At 39.5% G+C, this 9,846-nt stretch overlaps 1 non-coding gene across 1 annotated transcript; it reads right to left on the bottom strand.

Annotated features, from left to right (window-relative positions):
• Window positions 1–1,368: 1,368 nt before the first annotated feature.
• LOC145417706 (5S ribosomal RNA) lies at window positions 1,369–1,487 on the bottom strand. Its single transcript, XR_013900568.1, has one exon. It is a non-coding gene; the product is annotated as a 5S ribosomal RNA (ribosomal RNA).
• Between the last annotated feature and the right edge of the window lie 8,359 nt (window positions 1,488–9,846).

Below are 9,846 nucleotides of genomic sequence, written 5' to 3'. Positions count from 1 at the left end.
ACCTGTTATTATTTCTGGGTTACCATAGCTACTGGGCATTATTAAAAACTTTGCTTTGAAAGCTATAAATGAGGATTTTGAATGCCTAAATATTCTACTGAGATCTGCCAGTAGCTGCCTATAATTAATGTTCCTAACACATTTTTTTCAGTTTGAAAGCAGGCTGTCATATGCAAGTGAGGTTGGGTTTGGTTAGGTTAGATTAGTTTTGTTTTAATCATTAAGTTTCTCATAGCTTTGACTTTGGGTTCACTGACCAATTCAGTCAGAGTGATGGTTGGTAAACAACATGGTATATTTTTACAAGATGCCAATACACCCCCCAGATTGTGCAGTATATTATTCTGGTAGTTTTTGATGACGTGGCCAGGTGTGATTGGGTTGCCATGCGTCCAGATTTTTCTAAACATGTCCTGCATTTAGGTGTCAAAATCTTTGTCCGGGAGGAATTTTAAAAATTTCTAAAAGTCCGGAATTTCAGCTTCCATCACTTGTTCTTGAAAAATTTATTATACGGTACCATTAAACTCTTTGTTAGCTGTTCGTCAGCTAGTAAGTGTTGCCAACTCGGTTGGTTCAGCACCAGCAGCTACCATAGCTAAAATATCCTGCCTTGTCCTCTTGTTTAGCCATGAACTTATTTTTTTTTTTGTTATAGTGCTGTTATTGCCATAAAATAAATGGTAATTGCACACAGTTATTAGCTTTGTTTTCATTTTTACACTGTAGCATTTGTTATTCTTATGATCTTATCTTGCATCTACTGTAAGGCACTTTCACATTTTTCAGTCATAAACTAGCCAATACTGTACATTGCTTGTTCATTATATTGCAAAAAGATGAAAGGTTGTGGTACACTACAGCAGTATGGTACTGGTGTGTGTATATATATATATATATATATATACATATTTATAATAGACTGTAGCACTAGCCATGTGTGGGTGGGTGTGTATTTTGGGCAGCCAAAACTACACATTCACATCGCACCAATTTGGCACAAAAATTGCAAAAAATTCGCTAATGTTAAAGAACTTGGTCCATCACGTTTGAAAAACTTTTACTATATTTAATGAGCGATCACACTTTGACCAAAACACGCCACTCTAAGTGCACGGCGTAGGAACTCCGTAGAATTTTTTGCCCATGGCTACAACTAAAATAAACTATAGCAGTGTGAGAGCCCTCCACAGGAGCAAGTGCGAGGGGCCCAAAGGGCCCACGAGCACTTGTATACATTTATTCATTCATTCATTGCCAGACGCCATGTATCCCAAACGGGGTGGCCAAGGGCTTTAGAGTTAATTGTTTTACAAGGAGGGGCACTAATCCTCCACCAACCCCACTTAACACGTAGGGAGAACGTTATGCCAACAGCATCTGGTGTTCCCAGGCGGTCACCCATCCAAGTACTAACCAGACTCAATGTTGCTTAACTTCGCTGATTGGACGGGAAGCGGTGTACTCAACGTGGTATGGCCGTTGGCACTTGTATACATACATACATATATATACGGTATATATATATATATATATATATATATATATATATATATATATACAGTAATCCCCCTAATATCCGAACGCCCAATATCCGAACATCCCCACTAACCGGACATAATCCTCTTGGGATCCAATATTCCCAAAATGGGCCAAAAACCGCAAAAAATTTGAAAAAAATCTGACTTTTTTTTCCCTCCCATAATTTGAAATTCCCGCCTGGCGCCGAACAGCTGTTACACCATGGTCCCTTCACCCCTTCCTTCCTCCCCCTCCCCCCTCCCCTGTCAGGTTGCCATTTGGTATTTTTCATTACCAAGTGTGGGCCAATTTGGTAATGAAAAATTCGTTTGGTAATGCATTAGAATAATGCATTACCAAATGGATTTTTCACATGTATGAGGATACACAGGATGGAGATGGTGGATTGTTTGCTCTCTCTGATTAATCTGCTACCCTACATAGTGTGAAAATAATCAACATGGTGTTAGTTATAAGGAGAGTGATTACATGTATTTCCACTTGTATATATAATTAGTGAAGAATATATGCTAGCTTTACGAATTTGGTAATGAAAAGTTATATTTGACAATGAAAGTTGAGGAGATTGGTAATGTGGCTGTTGCGATCTGGCAACTCTGTTATCCCACCAACATCAACAGTCACAGCTTAACTCCGATGGAGAGCAGATACTCATAACAGTGCAAGCCACAGGTGCTTGTTTTTTGTGAATAAACAGTGAATAAACTGCAATACCTTGCCACTAGAACACACAGGAATTTACAGTGTTGTGCAGTGTTAAGAAATTAGAATTTAGAGTGCAGAGGATTAACTGTGGACTGCAAACTGGTGGTTCAAACCAGTCCAGGAGCAAGGGACTTGTAAGTACCCAGAATGTTTAATATTGTATAAACTCACCTCTAAACCCTCATTTTATGTTTCTTTTGCATTTATTTCAGTCTTTTATGTCCTGTATTGGTGTGATTTGGGTCTTAAATAGGTGCAATGCATGTCCAGAGGGAGTTGTATAGGTGTTTTTCAGAGTTAGGGTCCATAAGTACAAGTCCATAAGCTGGGGCCCAATATCCGGACAGGACCACTATCCGGACCTGCCTATGGCTCTGTTACGTCGGATATTGGAGGGATTACTGTATATATATATATACTGTATACAGTAAAACCTCTACAATTCGTCATCCTTCAAGTCGGAAACCTCTACAACTCGGGAAGGCTCCAAATTATTCATTTAAAAAATCAAAATTCAAACATTCCCCAAAATGCGCACGTGAGGGGAAGAGAGTCGGCAAGATCCCCCAAACTCGGTAAGATGCTGAGTTGTACGGTAATGTTTAAATGTTTAGTGTTTAGTTCCCCAGTATAGTACAAGTGATAAATAGTGTACATTACAGTAATGGCCTTTATAGTGTTAATTGTGCTTTACATAGTGTACAGTGTCAAGTACAGTACAGTAAAGGTGTGCCCAAAAGTGATCTTGAGCCCCCCTAACACCTCCAAAAACTACCAAAAGTCCTCCTCCATGCCTGGAATACACCCTACAACTGCATGGAATCATGGTAAGGCAGCTTTTACTGTTTATTGTAAAAACTTTTAATTTTTTTTTCCATTTTTTTCCATTTTTTCCTTTATTGTGTGTGTGTGCTGGGGGGAACTTAAAATTCATCCCTACAGCTCGGCAAATAGGCTAACTTGGCAAGGCTTGCACATGTATTATGCCGAGTTGTAGAGGTTTTACTGTATATATACTGTACTGTATACAGTATATATTTCAAGGTTTCATAGTGCCAAAGACCCAAAGTGTATATTGGGGGGGCCAGGTGGGAGCATGGGTTTCAGCGGAGGCATCCTGTATTTTGACCATTCAGATTTGGCAACCCTAAGATGTCAGATTGTTGGTTAACACTTCCACAGGTGACCAAGCCACATCCTTAAATACCCCAGAATAAGTATATTTTATTTCCAATCAGTTCTTGCAGTTGCAATTAAACAGTTAACACTCTGTGTTAAATGTACTGTACCAAAATTACTAACCTTGAGAATGTGAGTCTGTTATAATATTGGTGGAATTGCCACACCCATTTGGTAAAGAATTGCCTTCATATATGTATATATATATATATATATATATATACAGTACCCTCGCGTCCAGCACGGTAATATTGTCATGCATGGGTCACGTGTTGGACCAAAAACGTGTTGGACTAACAATAGAGCTTATGGGGAAAAATGAATTATGTCAGCAACCCTAGGAAAAGTCACCCTAAATACCTACCATATACCTATACATATATTGGTACTATTGTAATTATAATAAATGGTACTGTGCTATGAATGATAACTAACCGTTTTGGATAGTGTTGGTGGGCTTGCTGGGAATGGAAGGTGGTATCCAAGGCTGTAGGTAGTCCTACTGGGTCCCCGGAGGATGGCTGCTGGCGTCACTAGCAGGTAATGGCTGTTGCTCCTCCTCAACCTCCCTCATAAATCCTTCAAAATCACACTCAGAATCACTATCTTCGTCCACACCATGGAAGGTCCTGCTTCTGCCTGTCCTAGCACTCTGTAATCCTCGGCAAAGTGCATGCTTCTCACACTGTTGCCAGAGCCCCGTCTTGTGACTGTGGAAAGTGATTGCTGTCGCTGACTCGGTAGAGAATAAGGAGAAGCAACTTTGTTTATAAACTGGTACACACGCCGATGAGAAGGGTTTCAAAACGATTGATATTTATTCTAAAATATTAATATGTATTCAGTGTCAGGCTAAAAGTTCAATGCTGTAGTACGATACATTCTCTGTTGAGTCACCTGGGTTTTGGTCACACTGTTTTGCCCGTCGTATCCTCGGCAGGAATCCATCCAGATGAATTCCAAATGCCCGTGGTATCGTTGGCAATTTTACCACGTTACCGTTCCGATTTACCATCAAATCCTCGGCAAACCTGGTGTGAAGTGCCGTGTGATAGCCTTCAGCTGCCAGGATCTTGTCTTGGTTTTTTATTATGGTCCTCACGTTGGCTTCATTCATGTCGTAGGCCTTGGCAATGTCAACTTTCCTCTCCCCTTTCTTCTTCCTCTCGATGGTTTCTAGCTTGGTGGCCTGAGGGAGGTGCCGACGCTTCTTGGGGTTCTCAGAAGGCTTCCTAGGCATCGTGAGCAGGGTAAAATGCAGCAAGAAAAAAGCACCTTCCAATGCGAATTATGCGACTGAGTGGCACTGTGGCAGGAGAAATTTAAACAAAACATCACGTGACATCAGAAGCGTTTTTAATTGGGCGGCATCACGATCACGTCACGATAGTGGGCAGGGAAGGCTACTTGATCAGAAGTTTTCATTGGCTATCATCATGGGGGTGATCGTGCTAGAGGTGAACTCTGCGGATTTTGCCCACTTCTCGGAGCTCTGTGTGTGTTATGCTAACACACTCATGTTGCAGTAATTAAATCATATTAAATAATACTAATTATTTGCTCTCCGTGCTGGACGTGAATCGTGCTGAACTAATGTGTGTTGGATGCGAGGGTACTGTATATATATATATATATATATATATATATATATATACACAGTGGAGTCTCTTTTATCTGAAATTCTTTTAACCTTAATATGAGGCGCACGCAATAGTAAGGGCACAAGCATCACTGCACCCAAATCCGAGTTGCCAGTACTGCATTTTTACTTTGGGTCTCCTCTGTCCAACAGTAGGTTGTATATGACCTTCTGATTATTTTTCTTATGATCTAGTGAGCCCTGAAACACCCCAGATTTCTCAGCTGTATACACTCTACTACAGCTCTGCCAGAACACGCCAGAGTAAAGGCACAAGCACCACTTTCCCTTTAAACCAGGAGTACTTTGGTGTGTGTGGACGACTGTGCTTCCTTTTCACATCACGTCTCTCCCACTCACCACGCTGGTGGATCTCAGCAGCCAATGAAAATTCGCTTTGACTGTTATTGGGTGACTGATGCCACCATCCAGTATAAATGCAATCAAAACACCAGTCTCTTCCCGCTCGCCTTTTTTTAACAGAACACTTTGAATGCTTCATTATTTTTGTTGATTTTGCGAGTGTTTCCATTGTGTTGTTGTACTGTGGTAGCCATGGGTGATAAGAGTGATAACAGTGAGCACCAGGAGGCTGTTGTTAGTGAAAATGAGTCTGGTGTTAGTAAGAAGATCGAGTGTATTGAGCTTGGACCTTTCCGTGGCCGTAAACGCAAACCAAAGCCAGACATGTGGAAAGCCAATGTGGTGAAAACCTTCATAATGAAGGTAAAGCTTACACCAGCCGTATGACTAAGAAACTGGTGGAAGCATGAAAGATAGGACCTAAGAAACTGGTGGAAGCATGAAAGATAGGACCTCCATGTGTTGATGGTTGTTTCAATAAAGTGACTAGGAAGAGGAGAATAGTCGGCAGGGTTTGTGAGCACTGCATTAGTGTTACACTCCCCTTCCTTCTGATCTTCAGTCTGTGTCTGTCTGTCTGTCTCTTTCTCTCTCTCGCTCTCTCTTTTCTTTTTTTATGCCTGCCTGCCACCCTATTATGCCTATTCTAATCTCTTTATTATTATGACATTGCGGTATTATTTTGAGAATTGTTGAAAGATTTGTTTTTTTTTTATTATTTACCATTAGTATATGAATTATTATCATGTGCATGCTACTATTATAGCATTATTATAACATCTATTCTGATATGTTGTAATGTCTATGGTTAGGAGATGGAAAATAAAATGATTTCAGCAGTAAAAGGGATATGATTTTGCAAATTATCAGAGCCACATTACCTGACGTTTTATGTTGAAGCAAAGGCATAAAGCATAATAATGAAATAATTTTGGGATACGTTATAGAGGGATAAATTTTCTTTAGATTGGTGCACAGTAGATTGAATTTGTATGGTTAGTTTGGAAGTTCTTCCTGTTTCAAAACTTTAAATGCATTTTTCTCCTTTTTAAAAAAATGGTGCTTGTGCCCTTACTACAGCATGTGCGTCATATGCCATTAACGATAAGTTTCACTGAAACGTTCTCATTTCGATAAACCACAAAAATCTGAAATCTGTCCGAAAATTCAAGCACAGCGGGCTTGTTTCGCGCCCCTAGCATTAGTTTATGGTTGCTCCACCAGTCACTAGGGCAAGCATTGGTTGCACCAGCCCCCATCCACCACCTCGGAAGATGTGGATGATGTGGAGATGATTAAATAAGGAAACAGAAAATATGAAAAATCAATTAGGTTTAAGACTTTACTTGTTTGATTGCTTACAGTGAATTACTTAATTGTTTTGGTGTATGTTTATTTAAGTTTCTTTGAGTGAAGACTTATTTAAGTTGACAATTTCTATTACAGTTACAAAAGTGCAGTTACATACGTAGTTACTATGGTGTATTAAGTGTTTTGGTGATGGTTGAGTGGCTTTTGGGATGCTGGTGGTGGTGGTGGGTTAGACGTCGCCAGAAATGGGTGATGAGTGAGTATAATACTGTTCCCTTGTGTCCTACATATTATTGCAGTATCTTTTATCCAAAAAAATCGATTAATTGAAACTTTGAAAGTCCCATGATTTTCGGATAAAAGAGACTCCACTGTATATATACAGTATATATATATATATATATATATATATATATATATATATATATACTGTATATATATATATATATACAGTAAACCCTCATTATATGATGGGGTTCTGTTCCTGAAAACCCCATCGTAAAGCAATCCATCGTATAGCAATCCCATTATAACATGGAGTCAATGGGGTTACGTTCCCAGACGTGCCTAAACTCTCACATACACACACCTTAGCGCTCACATACATGAAATATCCTTATGTTTAAACATTTAAAGTAACACATTAATAGTGAATAAAGAGAAAAAAGCTTGAAAACTACAGTATACAGTAGATCTTACCTTTACTGAAGCAAGCAACGGTTGTTTATGTGGTTTCTAGACAATTCGCCATGAAGTCGACAATTTGTCGTCATAATATGGACGTTCCCCGTCAGGACAATTCCCCGTCATTCTATAAACATACTTATTACTGATTAACTGATATTTTAATAACTAATTCTCAGGGGGATCTATCAAAGTCTATTTTCATTCAATAGCATTGGCTTTGGATATCATTTGTAAGTTGCACTTTTAGACAATATTTAACTTTTTTCTACCTTGCTGTAGTTGACTTTGAATTATGTTCTAGCATCACCCACAGCTGTTTTCATTAATTTCCATTGGTACTACAACATCCTGGGTATATTTTAAAATGACTTTGAAGAGGAACAAGTACAGTACTAAAAAACTAGTGTACTTCCTAAATAAACTGATATGAAAATAAACGACGGGGAATCATCCTGACGACGAAAAGTCCCAATGGCGAATTGTCTTGTTATTGTTGTGATGGCGAATTGACTTGATGGCGAAATATCCCGAAACATTTATATAGACGTAACATGAAGATTATTTGTGTAATTCCAAAGTATGTCGATCGTTCACTTAAGGTAATTAGGCATTTATATAAATGCCAATGTCTCATATGTAGCCTTATGCTAAGATGAAGGATCGATGATAAATCAGCTGATTCACGTTTCAATATATTATTATTTTTCATTTAATGCCAATGATTTGATGCCATATTTTACATTTACTATATAAACAATAAACCACCATCACTTTTATAACTTACATAATTAAAAAACTAGTGTACTTGCTAAATAAACTGATACGTAAATAAATGATGGGGAATCGTCCTGATGGCGAATTGTCCCTACTCGGCCTCACAGTCACAGGGACTCACAGCCCTCACTAATCAATGTCAGAACTGCCTGGCTGGGCAGGGCTGGCTGGCTGGGCAGGGCTAGCTAATGAGGATGGACCAGTGGACAAGTGTGTGTGGTCTAATGCTGACAGTGTGAGGACGTTTTTGTTGCGTTTGCACATTCGCTGTTCACTGAGCCGCGGATGATCCATCGTTGTTGCAAATCGTTCCCATTGTATAGTGGGCGTAGGGTACTAAAATTTTGACATTGTATAAGTGAAATATCGTACAATGAGGTTTGTATAATGAGGGTTTACTGTATATATATATATATATACAGTATATACATATATATATATATATATATATATATATATATATATATATATATACACATACATACACACAGTAATCCCTCCACTATCCAATGTAATAGAGCCAATGGCGTGTCTGGAAAGTGGGTCACTCCGGATAGTGGGCCCCTGCCTCCTGGACTGGTACTTATGGACCCTAACCCAGCCTAACTCAGAAAACCACCTACATAACTCTACCGGACATGCGTAGCACCTAGTTTAACCCCTATTCACGCAAATAAGGGACAGAAAGTATGAAATAAATGAAAAGGAACCAGAGAATGAGGAATTAGAAGTGAGTATTTAGTATTTGCAACATGTTCGTGGCCGTTCATTATGAAGGTTAACCTGCCTCCTCTAAGGCCCTGGCAGTGGTGAAAATGCTCTTGAAGCACATACAGTAATGCAGTGTTGTGCTGGACTTAATCCCTTGCACTGTGAGTTATAATTGTTTAACACTGCACATACTGTTCTTGATTGCACCACACCAGTTTCAACTGCCAGTTTACACTCTGTACTTAATCTTTCCACTCTGAATTTTAATTTCATAATACTGCACAACACTGTAAATTCCCATGTGGTCTAGTGGCGAGGTGTTGCAGTTTATTCACAAAAATGAGCATGTGCGGCATCCACTGAATGAGCGTCTAGCCAGGATGGCATTTAGGTGGTAACTGGGGAGGCCGAGAGGGATGAGGGAGGAAAGCAGCGAGTGTAAACACAGCTGGTCGGCTCTGCGTGCCAATTTCAAAGTAGGGTTGAAAATAATTCCCCCCCCCCCTCCCCAAAGGCCTGGGCCCAAAATGTCCGTTAAGTGGGGAGTTCAGATAGTGGGCATCCGTGTATATATATATATATATATATATACAGTGTATATATATATATATATATATATATATATATATATACAAAATATACCAGGTATGCAGCGAGCTCTCGTATAATGCACGAACATTGTCCCCGAAAGGTCCTGCTTTATGAGATTTTTGCGTTATAGGACCGTATGTTTACATGTTAAAGGGTTTCATGGTACTCAAGCCAGCCCCAAGTTCACCTTTTGGAGCAGGTTTCCCTGATTTTTCCCAGGACCATTTCTACCTAATAATGATATCATTACATACGAACACTGGAGGATTCCTGACCTTGAATTGAAGAGGTTGTGGGCTTGCTGGGGGGAGGGGGAGTGGGGTTCCAAGGCAGGGTAGGACTCC

This window comes from Coenobita brevimanus, chromosome 110 (genome assembly GCF_032717465.1).
Source record: "Coenobita brevimanus isolate Jiangsu-jjx chromosome 110, ASM3271746v2, whole genome shotgun sequence".
Taxonomy (NCBI): Eukaryota; Metazoa; Arthropoda; class Malacostraca; order Decapoda; family Coenobitidae; genus Coenobita; species Coenobita brevimanus.
The sequence above is the reverse complement of the archived record's forward strand: the minus strand, read 5'-3'. Positions and strand labels throughout refer to the sequence as shown.